The following is a 21,050-nucleotide window of genomic DNA, read 5'->3' as shown; positions in this document are numbered from 1 at the left end:
AGTGCTTAAAAGGCCTGAACTCACCAAAGGCTTTCAGGGAAAGGTTTTTAAAGACAGGGTGAGAGAGGGGGGTTGTGAGGTATATGATCAGCTCATGGACATTCTTCTGAATGGTTGGTTGTGAGTTATTCGGGAGTCAACATCATCAACCTTCTGGTTCCAACCAGTCTGGAGTTTATGTGCTTATGGGCAGCATACAGTTAACTTCTTCCACCTGGTGGGGGTATAGTATCTGCAAAACAGCTCAATGGATATGGCCCAGGATATTATCTACAGCCCTTGAGGAGGAACTAAAGGTCCTTGACTTTGTTTAATGGCTAAAATATTATTATTTTGTCTTGCTTGACTCTTTTCCTTTCTTCATTTTCTCACTTCTCTGATTAAATTTACTCTTTCTAACTCAAGGAAGGCCTAGGAGGCTAAACTTTTTCTATAGACAAGCAGGCAGAGGACATGGGCTGGGAGGTCTGTTCCGGGGAGGCCCCATAGGGTCCTGCTCGGTTACACAATGAGTGAAATCTCCAGGGAGATTTTAGTTTATGATCTAAGGATGTCCTAAACTGCTTTGTGATACATCAATTTCTATTAACTTGGAAGAACCTAACAACAGTGGAATAATGTTTCAAGCAAGCTGAGGAGAGCATTTCAGCCCCAGATGGGTGTTTGAAGTGGATGACTTGTAAGGTCCCTTCTAACACTAGAATTCTTTGGTTGAATGAATGAAGAACAATGTGATCCCCCAACTAAGACTCCACTTGAGTAAAAGCACCAGATGCTTTAAAACTGTAAGTCTTCCCATAGCCTTTCTGGAAAAGAATTTTCTATCTATCTTCCCAAAGATCAGGTAAATGCAAAACTAGGGAGAAATATTACTTGGAAAAGGCACTAATCTTCCCTGATTTCTTCCAGTAGTTTAAGAAAACACTTTTAAGTCTGTCATGCTTTTCATCAGCTCCATGTAAGCTTTTAGTTCCTACTGCTCCAAAAAATTTTGTTTGCGTGTGGGGGTGAGGGGTAGGGATGGTCTTAGGGGTTCCTAAGAGTGCCCCCTTAGATCTTTAAGGGGGAAATTGGTAAAATTCAGTTTATGTTAGTCTTTCTGGCTCTATAAATGTGTATAAATATGAGACTAAGAGCTGGTGTTTTATTTCCTTGATGAAAGAGTTTTCCAGATATGTCTTTTTAAGCTCATGCGTATTGCATGGGCATTAAATAAAAATAATTAGCTTCTATGTGAATAGAGAACTCAGTCTTCTAAGCATATCAATCTAATTATGTTTGGAAGAATTTCACATGAGTTTGGGGTTAATTATTAACCAGCAGTGTAGGTCAACTCTTAATGTTTAAACTGTTATTAGTTTACAAATGATTATAAGCACAAAAATGTTTTTTCCTCTGAAAGGCAATACTAAAGAGGAAGTAACATTATTATTTATAAAATTCCATTTAAGCTCAATTTCTACATTAAATTGCCACTGAAGAATTTAAATCGACTGCATTTATGTTTATTGCACAGCATAAAACACGTAAACAGAATAATACTATGTGCTTCAAAGTAAGTACCTACTAATATAATAAGTACCTGAAGAAATACCTAATTATTTTTTATGAACTCGTAATGGTACATGTGGTATTTCATTATTTTATTGCTTAAATAATCAATTATTCTTTTACTCTTAAAATGGAAAAAAGGGACATTGATGCAATTTCAGTGGAGATTGTTCAAAATTCTAACTAAATTATTGATATAATGAAATCAATGAATAAAATATCATAAAATTAGAGAGAGCTAAGGGAGCCAAGAAAAAGCAAATATAAAAGACTCTCCTGGAATTCATCCAAAAGGTAGAAAATTAAGAAAATTCACACTTCTCAATGCAATAGGGAGAAAAAGAACTGCATGAGGTCCTGTGGTTCTGAGTAAATGTTACGTTTCATATGGTTTCAATAAATATACTGAAGACACTTGATAAAATTTTAGTAATCAAAAATACATATGTACAATAGGAAATTTATTGATAGAAATCTCATATTTTTTCATTAGATTACACATCGTTTATTACTTGTTTTTTATTTAAAATTAATTAATTTGTTTATTTTAATTTTTTTTTGGCTGTGTTGGGTCTTCATTGCTGTGTGCAGGCTTTCTCTAGTTGTGGTGAGTGGGGGCTACTTTTCATTGCAGAGCGTGGGCTTCTCATTGCGGTGGCTTCTCTTGTTGCGGAGCATGGGCCCTAGGCACACAGGCTTCAGGAGTTGTGGCACAAGGGCTTAGTAGTTGTGGCTCACGGGCTCAGTTGCTCCACGGCATGTGGGATCTTCCTGGACCAGGGATCGAACCCGTGTCCCCTGCATTGACAGGCAGATTCTTAACCACTGCGCCACCAGGGAAGTCCCATTACTTGTTTTTTAAAAATCATATTTTTGTCTTTATAACAACAAATTAAAGATATGGTTGAAAAAATCCACGAGAGATTTGTTTCTAGTTATGGTGGAGTAACTTGATGATCATTGCTATCACTGAGGACAATGAATAATGCTGAATTTTTAAAAATCTGATTAAAGACATGAGAGAGCTGTTAAAGTAAGCAGGTCAACAGGGGCCAAGATTGTTGGAAAAGGGTGACTGCAGACAGGTGAGCTGAACTTCTTTAGTGACATTAATCCTGGAGGCATTTGCTGATTGTGGGTACAGGGCAAGAGGCTGTAAGAATCCATGGTTTGCCTAGGCAAAGGGGCTGTGTTGAAGGACAAAGTAACCAGCAGAGGTTTGGGAGGTCTTATGGGGCTGGAGAGACATAATTGGAGACTTTGGGGGCCAAGATCCCAGTGAGAAGGGTGGTATGGAGAACAGAGCCTGATTTCCTTTTCAAGATGCTTGTTGAATTCTGAAGCTGCAAGGAACAGGAGGCCACAGAACCAGGCAGAAGGTCTCTGAAGAGCCAGCCAGGGTATTTCATCAGCCTCAAGGTACTGATGTGGGTAGATTCAGGACTCACCAGGTGCACCAATCTCAAGTATGAATCCCTGGAGGCTTACACCCAGGAGCAGAGGTGAACTAGAGGTAAATGGAAACTTACCATATTGTTGCCCAGTTCTGATCCAGTTCAGTCTCAGAGGAAAGGGTGGACCTTTTCTGAAGGAAAATAGTATTGAGACTATATATATTTTTTACAGATGATACCTGACATTCAGTAAAACGTTACTAGGTGTGCCAAAATACAAGGCTATAACTTAAAATATAAGATTAAAAAAAAAAAGAGTTTAACAGGTGATTCAGATATTGGAGTTAGTTAGCATAATAAAAGCTTTAAAATAACTGTAACTAATATGCCTACCAAATAGAGGGAAATATAAGTGAAATACATAAGGACATGAAGGATCTCACGAGAGTATTGGAATATACAAAAAAGAATTAAATAGACATTTTTGAATTGAAAAATACAATAACTTAAATTTAAAAAGTAAGAGATGTTTTAAACAAAAGGCTGGACACAAGAGAAGACAGGAATAGTGAAGGTAGCACAATAGAAACCAAACTGAAGCTCAGGAGGAAAAAAGCAGAAAATACAGGGAAAAAGCGTAAGAGACGTGTTCTAGTGAAAGAAAATTTACATACATTAAATAGAAATCCCAGAAGGAGAAGATAGAAATAATGGGGCAGGAGAAATGTTTGAAGAGTTAAAGAACATTGGAAGGAAGGAAAATTACCGTCCAATCTCTCTCTCAAAAACTTAAGCTGAAGAGTTATGATTTGTGTTCTTTTCTGTATTCATGTTTCCCTTAAACAAAAAATGTTAAAAGGCCAAATACATGTCTTATTACAGCAAAATTTGAAGTTCTTGCCATACTAGCACTTAACAGAACTGAAGCAGAGTGGCAAAGGTTTTTAGTTTTTTATTTTCTGACTTAGAAATTGTTTAAAATTTTACAATATAAAAACTATATAGTAGAAAATGAAAATCTCTAAGATCCCATTGTATGTATTTGTATGCATTTATATATTTTGCAACAAGAATCGAATCAAATTACACATAATATTGTGTAATTTATATATTTTGAGTTAAAAATGTATAGTGGATATCTGGTTATGCAATTACTTCATTTTTACTAATGGATACATAATATTCCATGACTTATATTTTAACAATTTGGGTTGAAAATATTTTTCAAAAAATATTTCTTCTTATGAAAAAAATTGCTGTTCCCTCAAGGGAGGTGATCAATATTTCCATCTTAGTGGTTCTTTTTACTTCCTCATAAATGTAGTTTGCAAGTAGTTTTTCCTTAGTAGTAGTGGCACACTTGGTTTTTCATCCATTCAAGTATATTTATGGTTTCCTTCTATATACCAGGCACTGTGCTAGATAGTGAAAGTAAGAGTAAACAAAACAGACATATTTGCTGCCCTCAGGGAATTTAGTGTCAAATGGGAACACATACATTGGACATGCTCCAGTGATGTACAGCAAGGTCTAGAGGGAGGAGTGGGTGATGTCAGGAAGGTGTTCCCCAAAGAAGACTCAGTGTAAGTTTCCAAGTGAATAGGGAAAGGGGAGAGGTCTGTGTATGTGAGGAGAGATGATTAGGTTCAACAAAGGCTATTTTACATAATCTCAAAGCCTTATACAGTAAAATTTCAAAAGGGAAATTTTTTTCTAGAAATTTAAGGTGCCAATGTACATCTGTTGTGTGTCCATAGAAAGTTTATTGACTATAGAAACTGGTGAACGGTTTATATGTAATATGGATATAAATTTCATTCAGATAAACATATTCATTTTTTTTTCAAAGAATTTTGGGACAGTCATTGATCAAAAGTCATAAGAACATGATGACCTAAATCAAAAATTTATTTAAAGGTCTGATTTAAAACAGCCTGTTGTGAGCAGAAAATTTCCAAATAGCCCCTTATTTAAAAATACAAAGTACTGTAGTCTATGAGGAAAATGAACGTAAGAAATGACACTAATGAATCAAGCGTTGTGCTCTACATCCCATGTTCTTGGGCACAGTTTGGATGATTGTGGCGCCTGACCCTGGGCTGCACAGTGTGAGAGTACTGTCACTGAGGCCACACGGTGCCAGTTCCCTGAGATCTGGCGAAGAGCCACAGTAGAGCTCAACGCGGCAAGAATCCACAGGACCGAGACCTAGGATAAGGGCGTGACAACACAACTCATATACCTGAAGAATCTCAAGCGTTTTCTTGTTTTTTTCCCCAGAGGGACAACTTGAAGAGTGAAATTCTTGCCTCTGAAATGCCTTCGCTGAGAGGTTGGAGAGGCACTAGTACTGTTAACCTTAAGGTCAAACAAGCATGCAGAACGGTGCTCCTGAAAGTGCTGAACGGTTCAATTTAGAAAGTGATCCCAGTAATGTAATTGCTCCATCACTTCCTATTTTTTTAATTTCAGGGCAAGGAATGAGAGAGGAAAATATGGGTAGAAAGAGATCAGAAATAAGATAATACTGCTAAGTAACAAGAGAATTTGTGTATGAGACCTGTGACATGCATTCTTCCATCATTTACTTATCCCCTGAAGCCAGTGAGATTTTAAATAGAGAATTGAATGTGTGTTTGACAATGTATTTGGTACTTCCTATAAATTAGATAGTGGAGAATTCTACAATAAGTTAGTACTGCAGTTGTTGCCACTAATTTTTTCAAAGCTAACTAGCCTGGTTATGCTTAATTTGTTTTATTCTTTAGTCTGTGGGTATAGTGAATTATATTAATTGATTTTCAAATGTTAAGCCAACCTTGCATTCCTGGAATAAATCCCACTTGGTCATAATATATTGTCCTTTTTATGAATCACTAGATTTGATCTGTTAATATTTTATTAAATAATTTTCGTCTATTTTCATGAGGGATATTGGTCTACAGTTTTCATGTAACTATGTTTTAATGTAATGCTGGTCTCATAAACTAATTGGGAAGTGTTTGCTCCTTTTTTTTTTTTTTAATACGGACTCGACATTATTTCTTCTTATTTTTTTTCTTGAGGAATAAACAGTCAATTTTATTGGTCTGAGACCAGCAGTCCCTGGGTCTTGAGGACCTCTGTGTATTTGTCAGTTTTTTTCTCCATGTTCTTTTCCACCTGTTTCCTTAGCCTCATGAGCTGCTTTTTCTTCCTGTAATGGATCTTGACATTCTTTCTCTTCTCCAGCATGGCTGTTACTGCCTGGTACTTCCAGCCAATCTATGTGCCTGACTTCCTAGGAAGGCAAACTGGTGGGGGTACGATGGGGTGCAGAAATAAAGTGGTAAGGAAATGAAACCAGGGTGCCTAGGGTAAGGGTGTTGACAAGTTGTCCTAGAGGACCCCAGGAATGTAGTAATCCAACTTTTCTTAGCAAGCCTAAGCTCAAAGGACACAGCTACCCCTGTAAAGGCTCCCTCCTCTTCCTGGCATGTTATTTCTTCTTTAAATGTTTGATATACTTCATTGGTGAAGCCATTTGACTTGGAGTTTTTTGTGTTGCAGTTTTTAAGTATGAATTCAATTTCTTTAATACACACAGGACTATTCAGATGATCTATTTTTTCTTCATTGAGCTTTAGTTAGTTTATGTCTTTCAAGGAATTTGCCCATTTCATCTAAATTATTAAATTTATGCACATAGAGCTATTTGTAATATTTTCTTATCCTTTTAACATCTGTAGGGGGTCTTTGTAATGTCTCCTCTTTTATTCCTAACATCAGTAATTTGTGTCTTTATTTCTGGCTGGAAGTCTATCAATTTTACTAATTTTTTTCAAAAGCCAGCTTTTGGCTTTATTGATTATTATAGTTTTCCCTTTCCAATTCATTAATATCTACTCTGTTGTTATTTACTTTTGTGTACTTGCTCTGGGCTTAGTTTTTTTTGCAATTTTCTAGTTTCTTAAGGAGAAATCTTAAATAATTGGTTTGAGATCTTCTTTACTAATGGAAGTATTTAATACAGTAAGTCCCCTGCATACGAACGAGCTCTGTTCTGAGAGCACATTTGTAAGTCCAATTTGTTCTTAAGTCCAACAAAGTTAGCCTAGGTACCCAACAAACATAATACATACAGTACCAGCTACATCACCGCTGCTTTTACACTTGGTTCCGGACATCATGGGCTTGAAATCAAGATACGGTACTACTGTATTCTATACAGTACTGTACAGTAAAGTACACAAAAGCACAACCACTTGTAGTGGATGCACACATGACAATGTATTCCTGACACGTGAGCTAACTTATGTGATTGGACATGCGAATGCATGTTCACATCTTTGAAAGTTCACAACTTGAAGGTTTGTATGTAGGGGACTTACTGTATTATAAATTTCACTTGAAGCACTGTTTTAATTGCATCCCACAAATTTTTATGTTCTATTTTACTTTTCATTCAATTAAAAAGATTCTCTAAGTTCCCTTGTAACTTTGTTTTTGTTAGAAGTGGGTTGTTTAATTTTCGATTATTTGGGGATTTTCCAGATATCTTTCTGTTTTTGATTCCTAGTTTAATTCCGTTATAGTCAGAGAACCTATTTGTAAGATTTCAATTCTCCTAAATATGTTAAGGTTTTAGGACCAGAATATAGTCTATTTTGGTGAAAGTTTCATGTAGACTTGAAAATAATGTATATTCTGCTGTTATTGGTAGTGTTCTATAAATGTCAATTACATCAAATTAGTTGATAATCTTGTTCAGGTCTTCTATATCCTTACTGATTTTCTGTCAACTTGTTCTATTGATTGCTGAGAAAGGAGTGCTGAAGTCTCCAAACAAAGTTGTGGAGTTTTCTGTTTCTCTCCTGTCAGTTTTTGCTTCATGTATTTTGAAGCTCTACTGATAGGTGCAGAGATGTTTAGTTATGTTTTCTTGGAGAATTGACCCTTTTATCATTTGTAATGTACCTTTTTATACCTGGTAATGTTTCTTGTTCTGGAGAAGGTTAATTGTTTTTGTGATTGTTGATGTTTTTAGCAGGTTATCAACCTGTTCATTTTCACATCATAGGTTTTCTTTCACCTTCTGTGGATAGTGTTTCCAATCTCATTTCTTTGCTGTGCTGCTTTGTTTCTGTCCTGCACATGTGCCTCTCAGATGTTCTGTGATCTGAGTTGTGGTTGGAATCTTAGGTATATTCCTGAAACCTAAACTCTACTGCTTGGGTCTCTCACACGTGCAGGCTCAGGGGTGAGGCTGATATTTATCTTCAGAGTAAGAGTTATCCCCTACCTTAGCTATCTCCTGTCTCAAATTCCCCCCACCTTCTCCAACCTGCCAAGCCCTTTACCCCATTCCTCTGGTCAGAAATAGGATGTTTATATTGACGTTTTAGCTACCTGAATTACAGCTCAGTCACTGTGTAGTTTCCTTCCCTAAGTTCTCTCTTTCCTCTACAATCCACCATCTTTTATTTACTTTTCAGAGTCCTCAGGTAGCTGTTTTCTGTATTTTGTTAAGTAGTTTTACTTGTAATGAGAGGTAATATAAGCTGTAGTGGAATTTTTCCTATCATGCTGGAAGAGAAATCTCTGTTCTCTTTTGAAAAGTATCTGAGGCAGGCTGATAATGCTTTATTGTTATGGAATCATCAAGAATATGGTGAAGCCTTCCTGAGTTGGGGAGGATCGAGAAAAATTATTGTCACAGGGGCTGTGGAAAGCTGTAGGGGCAAGGGAATATAAAAGATTCAGGCAGAGCTTTGCCTGTAACTGCTTTTCCTTCTTTTTTCCCCCCTGCTCCAAAGAAATTTACTGATTTTTGCTTGTGAAACTGTTTGAAGAAACTCTGAGCCCCATATGTTCACAGAGGATATAAATCTATTCTTCTAAAAAGTCTGTTGCCCAAATTTGGAATTGTTCATTCAATTGGTATATTGCCCCTTCAGGACCACTCTTTCATTCTTAGGGTGGGAATTGATTTTTCTTCTCTTATTTTGTCATGTGAGAGTACTAAGTATATTACAACCGCAGAATTTTCACACATTATTTAAAAACCTGTTCACAATGTGAGAAGGTCTTGCACAGGCTTGTCTATACCAATGTGTAAAGACCTCCAGCTGCCTCTGAAATTGTGACGACCAGCTCTGTTCCTCATTAAGTGCACAGATTAATGTCTGAGGAAAGTGAACGCTTTCTACAGATGTTTTCCAAAATTTGAAGTTTTCTGTATTTAAAGTGACATCACCCTAACCTCTAAGTTTATGCATGCAAATTATTGGATCTTTCCTACCCATAATTATAATAGTTGCTTACAAAAAATCCATCTAGGCATTTAAAATTAGTCAGGACTTAGTAGAAATTTTTGATTTATATAAGTTAATGCTTTTTGAATAAGCAAATCTAAATAGTTATACTCAAAACATTTATTTGCACAAATCCTACATACATCAAAATTAGGATGACAATTTAAAGGCTGGTTTTGGAATTGAAACACTAACTGATCTATACTTTCAGATTTAGCTTTGCCATGTTTGAGTCTATGTTTTATTTGGTCCCTACCCCCCAACTTCCTTTGATTCTCAACTTTCAAATAGTAGGCTATTCAAACCTTTTTTTTTTTTCCTGTCAGTGAAATAAATTGAATTGTTCAAAAAGGAAAATTCGAAAATAAAGTATGATGGCATTTCCATAGCGTTGTTCATGAAACGGGCTTGTGCAAATATGGTACAGACTGGACTCCCCAGAAAGAAGAATTAGAGAGGGCATGGGTCTCCTGTCCTATCAAAATGGTATGTCTGGGCACAGCTGGCCACATTCTTGGAATAGGATCTAGGAGGGGACCTACCCCCTTACTGTACATTTTTATGCAGCAAGTGTGAGAGCTGCCTTGCCACTGGAGACATAGGTTGAGATAGACTGCCAAATAGTCTGAGCTTTAGAGCCAGTTGTTTATAGGATTTATTGGAGACCTTGGGGGAAGGTGAGGTCATGTCCAGCCTCTCCTTCTAGGGGAAAGGCAGTCCCCAGGCCCAGCTAGCTGATTGTTAGGCAACCCAGAGAGAGCTCTAAGGGGCTTTAGACATTCCTGCTTATCCTTACATATCTATTTTTAATATACTTTCAATTTTTAGATAATTCTACATTTACAGAAAAGTTTCAAAGATAGCTGCTTTAGATTGAATGTTTGTGACAACCCAGTGTTTATATGTTAAAATCTAATCCCTAATGTAATGGCATTTGGAGGTGGGGCCTTTGGGAGGGGATGGTAATTTTGTTATAGTAGCCTGAACAGACTAAGACAATAGTCATTCTTCACTCAGTTTTCCATAATTGTAACATTACTTTGGTACATTTATCAAAACTAAGAAATTAATTACTATTGCCAGAACTTCAGAATTTATTGACTTTGTCATTTTTTCCACTACTGTCATGTTTCTGTTCCAGGATACCATATTGCATTTCATCCATATCCATTTTTTAGATGGAAGGATGAACATTATAACTTTCTGTCACTGATAATTTTCTGATCGTAATCCTCTGGAAACAGTCATAAGCAAATTGCATGTAAAATCAAACCAATTGGAAAATTCAGTCAGGAGTCAGTGACACTTCTCTTTAAAGATTTATCCAGTCCAGGTGCCAGGTCTTGATCAGAATGATTGGAGGTTGGGGACTTATCTTTATTCAACCCATTGTACTTAGCACAGTGCCTTGTACCCCAGAGATATACAGACCTTGTTACCAAATTAATGAACAGATGAGTGTCACTCGCTGAAGCTTACTCATCCTAACCTAGCCTAATGTTTCACCATATCAGTGCCAGTTTATTTTTAGAATTCAGATGGTGTCCTGGTGAATCTTTAGTTTCACAACAGTATAAAAATTCTTACAGAAAAGTGGAAATTATGCTTTTCATGTTTTAAAAAAATGTTTTTTTAAAGCAAAACCAATAAGTAAAACTATAACTGGACCCATTACTCATATATAATATAGATTCTGTTGGATATTACCATTCACCATATCTACCTCCTCCTCCTCTTCCTGTTTTTCTTTTTTTTTTAAAGAAAAACTAATTTATTCAGTGAGATTTTGAGAAGTTCAGTATTAAAGAAGATTGTGGCTTGTCCACTTACGTGGATGAGGTTTAGTTATGGATTTCTACAGAGTCAAATTACAAATGTGAAGAGATGAGAGATGAACTAAGCTAGGATGATCATAAGTAGTCCTGGAATTTTTCTTTCTGATAATTAGGAATGTATATTTATAAAGGGTGCTGCTGATACTGCCCAAAGACACACACACACACACACACACACACACACACACACACACACACACCTCTCAAAATCAACTGCTCTGTCAACACATTTTGAAGGAAGCTCTTGTAATAAGAGTAAGAACAAGGCAATGAAGCCATCAGAAAATGTGTTTGAACAGAGAAGTCACTAGCCACGTATAACTATTTACATTTAAATAAATTTAAATGAAATAAAATTAAAATCCAGTTCCTCTGTTGCACTATCCACATGTCAAGTGCTCAAGAGTTGCATGTGGCTGGTAGCCACTATTTGGGGCGGCAAGAACATTTCCATTATCACAGAAAGTTCTGTCTTCAAAGCTACTTGTATGACATTTGGCACTGTTTGAGGATTAAACTTAAGTGATTCTGAAATTAAGGGTATCTGGTTCATTTGGTTAAGTTTAGAAGTTGTACTTCAATTCCGCTTAGGTTCAATCTGAGCAAATAGCCCTAATGAATGTTAACCATTCTAACCAGTATTTTCCACTGGAGTTGTACCAATTTTTCCTTTGGCAAGGCAAATGGACAGATTTCCAGTATAAACCTAATATTCCAGAAATAAATTTCTAACTTTATGCTCTAGTCTAATCAAATACTGTTGCCTTCCTCGGGGTTTATTCTAGTTACGTACCATGCTTCAGTAAGAGTGATAGCTCTACACTGTGGTTCTGTTCATAATCCACAAAGATTATTTTTTGAGCCCAGTTCTTTCTTTCATACTTTACTTTTCATATTTTACTATCATTGCTGTGTGTTTGGAAGGGCATGGTGGTAGTGGGTACAAATATACATGAAAGCATTAACTTACTGCACCATTTGGGCAGAAGAGAGTTACCACAGTGTGCCTAAGACTATTATCTTTAAAAAGACCTACCTGCAGAGTGGCCTTTGGCTGACAGCTGGGAACTTGGCTGTCAGAGCATTCCTGATAGTCAACATATAACTGGTAAGGTTGGTGTATTGTGCCTAGACTGTACAAATATGACTTATGCTAAATACTTGTATTCCTTCTGGGAGTCTGTAATTTTGGTATGTTCGGGGCAGAGAGTGCCTATGTGACCAGCCCCAATAAAAAGCTTGGGCACAGATGCTCTTATGGGCTTCCTTGGGCAGAAACATGACAACACATGCTGCATTTTTGTTCCTGGGGGAAGAGTGTGCTTTGTATGACCCCTCATGGGAAGGAGGGAAAGAGCACAAGAAAACCTATATGTGGATTCCTCCAGACTCTGCCTGCCTGTTTTCCCCTTATGATCCAGCTGTTTATTCTTACTATTTTGATGTAATAAATCTTAGCCATGAGTACAACTATATATGAGTCCCATGAATCCTTTTAGTGAATCTCTGAACTTAGGGTAGTCTTGAGGACTCCTGACACACCATCCTTAACAGAATTCTGTTTTTATTTTTTAGAGAAATGATAAAAAGGCTTTTCTTGTGAGTTACTAAGAATTCCCAGTGCTCAACTTGAAACAGACTTATAATTCCATCCAAACTGCAAATGTTGTCCTGAGGAGGACAGAGAAAAATAATATTTAAAATATATGTCAAGGTACCCAGCACATAGTAAAAATTTAAATATTATTACTTGTATTTTTCTTTCTCTTATTCCTCCCACCCCTACCCCATTAGAAAGCAATGTTTTTCAGTGGGTGGACATTATGACACATTTATGTTGCCTGTTTTCCTGCTGCTATTTTCTTTGCTAGAAAGCAGACAATATATTTAGAAGTTAGATCGTTAACCAGGTTTGTTCTTTTGGCATCTGGTATTTAAGGCAGTTTCAGTTTTCACTCCAATTTTTTTCATCACATGTTTCTACCAATTGAATCTCACTTGCTCTTTCTAAAAGGAGAAATATGAAACACAGAGAGGGATCATTTTATGGTTTCAAAGTCATCAGGGTCAAGCAGGAGAGCTCATAATTGAAATCTAAAATGTGTGGATTTTCTCTTCTTTGCAAGAAAAGGGGAAGAGAAGAGACCATGACCCAAACCACTAGCACTTTGGTTGGTGGAGAATGGTTGACATTGAAGCAATTACTAGAGCTTAGATTTCAAGTCTGGGATGTTTGGGAAGACACATAGACACTTACCAGGGAAGTCATTCGAGAAATTTCCTTTTCCTAACACTGGGTCCAGTGATTTAAGTTTTTAGCTACTTATTTTTTATAATGAAATGCATAGAATAAACACAGTTTATAAGTTCGGTCACTGACCAACTAGTGATCAAAATATAAGTGACAAGGTTAAGGACATGCAAGGTGATGCTCACTTCTCAGAAAAGGATATTCTGGTCCCTGATGTGCAGTTACTAGTGACCCATTTTCATTTCTACCCCTTCTAACTTTCACAAACCTGCCTCTCTTTTCTGAACTTGAACCATACCTTCATAGTGTCCCACTGAATATGCATATCTCCATGTAACAGTCCCTAGGCATCTCAAATTTACTGTATGCAAAAATGAATTTATTTCAGAGGAGGTGTCAACTTTTAGAGAATACCTATTATGCATCACTTGCAATATGGAGGCTATCTACATACATGATCTTACTTGATCTAGTTCCATATCTGAGATATCATGTCATGTCCCTGTAGGGGAACTAGTCTTGCAAGTAAATATCTAAGGGGTGAGAGAAGCCTCAGTTAAGCATCTGGGGTTGTTCCTTCAGTAGTCCACTGCCATTTCAGAGGTTGCATGGTTTGAAATGGTGCCTGTTGGCCATCTTTCACCTGTATAAAGCAGTCCCATGTGGGAAATAGGAGGCCTTCATCTCTGTCCCTCTACCATCCCTGGACAAATTATAAGTACCTTGCAGTCAGCAGGAAAATCACTCAATCTAGCTCTCCATTTCCAGTGTGGCTTCTTTGATGAACGACACAATTATAAAAGGGTCAGAAATACTCAAACTCAGTGTCGCAGATTCTCAGCCCAGCAAACACCCGGAGGCCATCTCTCAAGTCTGAGGCTGTTTATTTGATGCTTTTTGCTCCTTATCTCTTCCTCCTGCTGCTGCTTCTTCTGGCTTCTGCCTTACCTGTTGATCACACATTGACCTTTCTGATGCCAGACACTTCTAAGCCCTGTAGCTAACTTCAGATGTTATTATCCTTCCTGTGACTGCAGAGTTGCCAAATGTTCTACCTCAAAAAACATTGGCCAGGAGTACATTTGGTTATCTACCATTTGCTCACACAGGCAGCTTGTAGTACATCCATTCTCTTTCAATGCAAACCTCTGTTTTCACACATTATAATCCACTGGCTCAGAGAAAAGAAGGGGGTAGATGCAAGTGCAGGAGAATTTTAAAAAAGAAATAGAAAAAGGCGGGTACATGATTTGATATAGCTCTGAGTACATTAACCATGAAATTAAAATTGTAGATCTCTAGAAGCTGTGGAATTTTTACAAACCATGAGTGTCATGGGATTCCAGTATACTACCCTGCAGTCAGTCATCTTTGATGTAGCTGAGGTTAGACAGGACTGGAGGAGGAGTGGCGAGAATAACAATTGTCGAGTGTCTACGGTGGCTCTGTTATTTCTTAGAAGATGAGTGTTTGGTGAGAGTGGTTATTTAATCTGAGCCCGTCACCTGAATTGTCTATGAAAATAAGTGTCTATGAGTAGAAAAAGGTGATACTGTAGCTTAGGGGGTCAGTTTTTTTTTTTTTTTTTTTTAACAAGAGCTATACAAACATTCCTACATCAGTGGGATATTTTTTCCTCAGATCAAATAGGAATATTTACAAAACAAATACTCTTGGGCACGTTCTGGACATCCTCAGAATAAAGACAAGGCTGGAGCCTAATTTGTATCCTCTCTTCTCGGAGAGCCCTGAGATCATACCCCAGAACCCTGGGACTTCATGGAGCATAAGGGGATGGTGTGGTCTGGTGGAGAGAGAACAATTCTCACATCTGATGGGCTGGGAGTTTGAGTCCCAGTTCTGCTGATGCTACCTCTTGATCTCAGCAATTTATTTAATTTCCCTGGACATCTGTTTTCTCAGCTTCAAAAAACTAAGGGCAAATAGTATCTATTTTAAGAGATAGCTGTAAGGAGTGAATGTGATATGTATAGGTGTGGCGCACAGTTGGTATTTAACAGATGTTGGTTTTCTTTACCCTGTCCTTCAACTAAAGTCCCTCCTTCAAGTTAGAATAAAAACGAAGAGCTTTGCTTAAAGCATTGAGGATGATATTTGAGAGTGAGGTTTTGAGGACTGACTTGGGTCTTCTTCCACGTGTGAAGATTGCTTTAGATGGGGTTAGAGAGCTGGCTCAGAGAAGATAAGAATGAGAGCTGGTCCGATTAGGCAGCGAGGGATGGGAAGAGAAAGCTTGGCGACAGGGAGAGGGAGCTGATGGGGAGCAGTGAGGTCTGGTGAGGGTGTCCTTATGAGGTGCAGAGGACAATGAAAAGTGTCTGGGGTAGAAAAGGAACATTATAGATTGATGTCCAAGGGAGGGGATGCTGATTAGATTGTAAATTATGGATTTCCAAGATAAATTTCAATAGTTGGGAATTGGATGTTGAGGGGGTAGACCAGTTGTATCACAGAATCACAGAACTTCTGAGCTGGAAGGGAATTTATCCTTCGTATGGTCCACCTCCCTTGGTTTATGGTTGAGGCAGTGAGGCTCAGAGAGCTTAAGTGGCTAATGCAGAGTCCCGCAGTAAGTTAGTAATGGGATTATGGTTCTGGTACATTTCCTCTCTCATATATTACCTGTAGACTTTCCTCTTATTTCCAAGTCAGACTTCACACGATTCCACAGTCTCTCTTAGCAACCAGAATATAATATTCTGGTGACTCAGAATATAATTCACAAATAAGAAATTCTGTTTTAGGGACTTCCCTGGTGGTCCAGTGGTTAAGAATCTGCCTTCCAATGCAGGGGACGCAAGTTTGATCCCCAGGGTACTAAGATCCCACATGCCGAGGGACAACTGCCACTAAGCCGGCGTGCCACAACTAGAGAAGCCCGCGTGCCACAACAAAGACCCAGCACAGCTAAAAAAAAAAGAAATTTTGTTTTACATAGATTTAAATCTCAGCCACTAAACATACTTTCTGATCTTTTCTAAAAGCCACTCTACCTGCAATAAACCTGAATGCCTTAGATAAATTAGTGTGTTAAATGCAATAACCCCTTATACACGAGGAACAAATTTATATAGATAAAAAGAGGGAGTTTTGACAAAGAGTAAAATCAGATTTCAAACCCCTTGCCAAAGAGGAGACATAACAATCTGATCAGGAGTAGGAACATTAAGATACCTCTCCAAGTATAGATCTAATCCAATTATAATCAAAGAACGTATTCTGGTTAACACAGGAAAAAGCACAGAGGCTGGTTAATGACTTCATGAAGAGTTTTAGAAAATATTTGAAATTTTTAAAAAGTCAAATGAAATAAAAATACTTTGGTATAAAATCCACAGAGATTAAAAATCATGCCTGTTATAGTTTGAGAAAGCAAACAGTAAGGCAGTCCCTGGAGGGAGTGGAGGTTGGTGGCACATTGATGTGATGGCTACCTTCTAGGGGAGATTATAGAGCTCTGGGGAATGTACTCATAATAATAAAATTCACAAGCAACTGGTGCACAAATTGGACGTCACTTTGTTAATTTTTAGTGAAAAAATATAATTGTCACAAGGAAATTTAAGCTTGCATGATACATGCATGTTCTCAGTGTGGGTAGTCTATAGTCTATGCCTAAAAACCAACTAATAACTAAAAAATAGCTTGGAAAATGTACAATGAAAGTTATTGGATAATCTTCATGGCCAGTGTCATCAAGCTATGATAATCTGATGAGTCTGTCTCCCTCCTATAGGAATAGGCTCCATACTGACCTGATATCTGTTTTCATAAGTAAGAGACTCTTACCTGGATGGTGCTGGAAACACAGTATTATATATCTATATACGTAAACATACTAAAAATTACAGTACTGTTGTGAATGCTCGAAAAGCAGAACATCTCCCTTATGATTGATATATTCTTTTTTCATCCGTTGATTCAATAAGTATTTAATGAACACCTGCAATTTGTCAGGCATTGTGTTGATGCTGGGCATAAAAGAGGAGCAAGACAGATACAGCCCTACAGAGATTAAGGTCTAGAGATTGAAGATACACAATTAAACAGGCTATGACCACAGAGTGTAAGTGACACAGTAAAGGAAGTACAAGGTGCTGTGGAAGTCAATGAGGGACACCTAACCCAGACCAAAGATTGGGGAAGTCTTCCTGTGGGAAGTGGTATCTTACCTGTGACTTGGTTGAGTACCAATTAGCTAGGCAAGGGGCAGAATATGTCCCAGGCAGGGGCCAGCATAAGCAAAGACCTAGAAGTAAAAGGAGGATACACTTAAAACAAAGGAAAACACAGTGAGATACTCCTTCTTGACAAGTGTGCAGAGGTTTTTTTTTTTTTTTTTTTTGGAGATAATGTACTTTGTTGGTGAGTGTATGAGTACATACTCTTATACAGGGCTGATAGGGGTGTAAATTGATGTGAACTTTTTAGAAGGCAATTTGGCAATATTATGCCAAAAGTTTAAAGATATGTATACATTTGATACTGTAATTTTAGTTATTTATTCTAGGGAAATAATTATAGATGTATAAAAAGATAAAATATCCTAGGTTTTGGTTTTATAAAGAGAAAAATTGGAAACAACAGAGGAATGGATAAATAAATTATGTATACCAAAAGACATTCTATACAGCTAATAAAAATACTGTCAAAACATCTAAGCTTCTAGACCATACCAAACTCTAGCCAAACTATAGCAACAGCATGCCACCTGCTTTTTTTTTTTTAACTTTTTATTTTGAAATAACTATTGTTTCATAGGAAGTTGCAAAGACAGAACAGAAAGGTCCTGTGTATCATTCACCTAATTTTAACCACTGGTTACATCTTACATAGCTGTAGTACAATATCAAACCAGGGAATTGACGTTAGTACAATGTGTGTGGATTTCTATAATTACAGCCACAATCCAGATAGAGGACTATTCCATCATCACAAAGATCTCTCTGTGCTATCCTTTGAGTGTCTTACCTACCCCTTCTCCCTAACCATGTCTAGACCTTGGCAATCATTAATCTGTTTTCCATCTCTGTAACTTTCGGAAATGTTAGGTAAGTAAAATCATACAATATATTACCTTTTGAAATAGGCTTTTTTTTTTCTCACTCTGCATCATGTTCTTGAGATGTATTTAAATTATAGGTGTATTGATAGTTCATTTCTTTTTAGTGCTGAGTAATATTCCATGGTATGGATCTATCAGATCTTATTTAACTATTTACCTACTGAAGGGGGCATTATGGTTGTTTCCTCTTTTTGGCTGTTACCAATAAAACTGCAGTGATCATTTGTGAATAGGTCTTGGTGTGTACATAGATTCTCATTTCTCTGGGATAAATGCCTAGAAATGTGATTGCTGGGTTGGATGGTAAGTATGTGTTTAGCTTTTTAAGTAACTGCTGAGTAGCTATATCATTTTACAATCCCCCAAAGAATGCATAAAAGATTCAGTTGCCCTGCATCCTTGCCAGCATTGGGTATTGTCATTATTTTTTATTTTAGCTGTTCTGATAGGTCTGTATTAATATCTAATCAAGCAAGTTCTTAGTTAGATATATGGTTTGTACTACCACACAGTCTTGATTTCTGTAGCTATAAAATACATCTTAAAATTGAACAAAGTGATTCCTCCCACTGTAGTCTTCTCTGAAAATTGTTTTAGCTCTTCTAGTTCCTTTATCTTTTCATGTGAATTTTATAATAATCTTGTCCATATTTGCCAAAAAAATTGCTGGGAATATGGCAGGAGTTATGTTAAACCTGTATATCAACGTAGGGAGACTTGAGATCTTAGCTATGTTGAGTCTTTCATTCCATGAACACAATATGTCTGCTACCTGTTTTTGTAAATAAAGTTTTATTGGAATGCAGTCATGACCATCCATTTACATATTGTCTATGGTTACTTTCTTACTATAAAAGTAGAATTGAATAGTGACAAAAACCGTATGGCCCAGAAAGCCTAAAATAGTTTACTCTCTGACCCTTTGCAGAGAAATTTGTCAGTGTTTGGATCAGATCAACGTTTATGCTGTATTGTTAAGTGAAAAAAGTATATTACAAAATAGTATAAATGGTATCGTACCACTTTAATTTTAAATATAAATTTTAGTCACACTTACATATTTATCTATGTATATTAAAATGAAAGACTGTAAAACAGAGATTTTAACCTTGGTTCTTCCAGCACAGTAGTATCATGGTGATTTAAAAAAATCTGTTTTGTATGTGGTTTTTTTGCACCTTCCACTTTCTATTCTAGCTAGCAAAAAAAAAAAAAAAAAAAAAAAAAAAAAGAAAGTATCAGGTTAAGGAAAGATTCTACTTCCCAATCTGTCTCTCACCAATTTTATGACTTGTTCCTTTCAGGTAAAAAGAGACTTTAAAATTATAGCAGATATGACAATCAATTGTTTGTGTTAGGGATAGAGAATAATGCTTTTCCAATATGCCTTTTCAAAACACAGATGAATTCTTACAGGTTCATAATTCAAGCATATCCTTAGTCAGTAATCGAAGATAAGAAAATGCCATAGATATTGAGTCTTAATCCTTGGTGTTTATTCATGATAATAACAATGGAGTGCTCCACCCTTGAGATTTATTTACCAGCAGCTCCATACAAATGTCACATGCTTAAGCCTGAACACCAAGATGAGCAAATTGGTTATCGCTAAATGACCATTTCAAATTACGGAGACTGGCAAAATGAATACTTGCATGTTTGTTGCTCTAACCCTCTGTTAACAATTACTGACAGGCTTCTTCCAGTTCTGATGGGGTGTCAACATAGATACAGACAGATCAAATAGCAAGTCACACCATGAGAGTAATCTGCCATTTGAGAAACTGAATGTAGGGCATAAAACACAGTGATTACAGCTATGCTTTCATCTGGAAAGGGCTCTGATAGGGTCATGAAAGACCAAAGAGGTGTTTGGAACAGACATAGGTCCCTGACAGGTTAATAACCCACTTCACAGAGTCACAATGCACCTCAAATGACTGCATTCTGTTCCTGGAGTGATTATTTCTTAAACCCTAATCTTGATTTTTAACCCTACTCTAAATCCACTCTGTGAATGCTCATTCATATGGTATGAATTAACAGAAATTAACATGACTTTAATAACTCTAGGAATTATACATTAATAGTTCCCTCATCCTAACCACTGAAGAAAGTTGGTGTGGGGAAAAGAGATGAAATTCTAAAAGGCTCTGATACTGCTCAGAAACAGGCACAAATTTTCTCAGCTGAAAACATGTTTATTACCTAAAGACTGCAGATGCTCGGAACAGCTTGTCATCCCTTTGCTTTCAGGTGATGCCCACACAGTACTAAGAATAGCAGAGATGTGGAAATTTTCTAATTAAACGTGATCAATATTGACAACCAGACGGCATCATTCTGGCCCCGGAGTAGATTTGTGGGCCACAGTGATCCTATTTGTCTGTCTACATTGCTCACATTAACTGGGTAAATTGGCTGATCAAATCTCCACTTCTGTAATACCAGCCTGGAGGAGAGAGGTTTAGGGATTTGCTCAACAGTAGAGAATGAATAAAACGTGTTCATTCGTTCATCCTTTTTTTTTTTTTTTTAATAAATAAAGTTGACAGTCACTCACTTCTGCTCTACTTGGTATATGGAAATTACAAGAATGAATAAAGCATGGATTTTTCTCTACAAGAGGCTTAGAAATTA

Source organism: Balaenoptera acutorostrata, chromosome 6, assembly GCF_949987535.1.
Source record: "Balaenoptera acutorostrata chromosome 6, mBalAcu1.1, whole genome shotgun sequence".
NCBI lineage: Eukaryota > Metazoa > Chordata > Mammalia > Artiodactyla > Balaenopteridae > Balaenoptera > Balaenoptera acutorostrata.
This window is presented reverse-complemented; position numbering follows the sequence as displayed.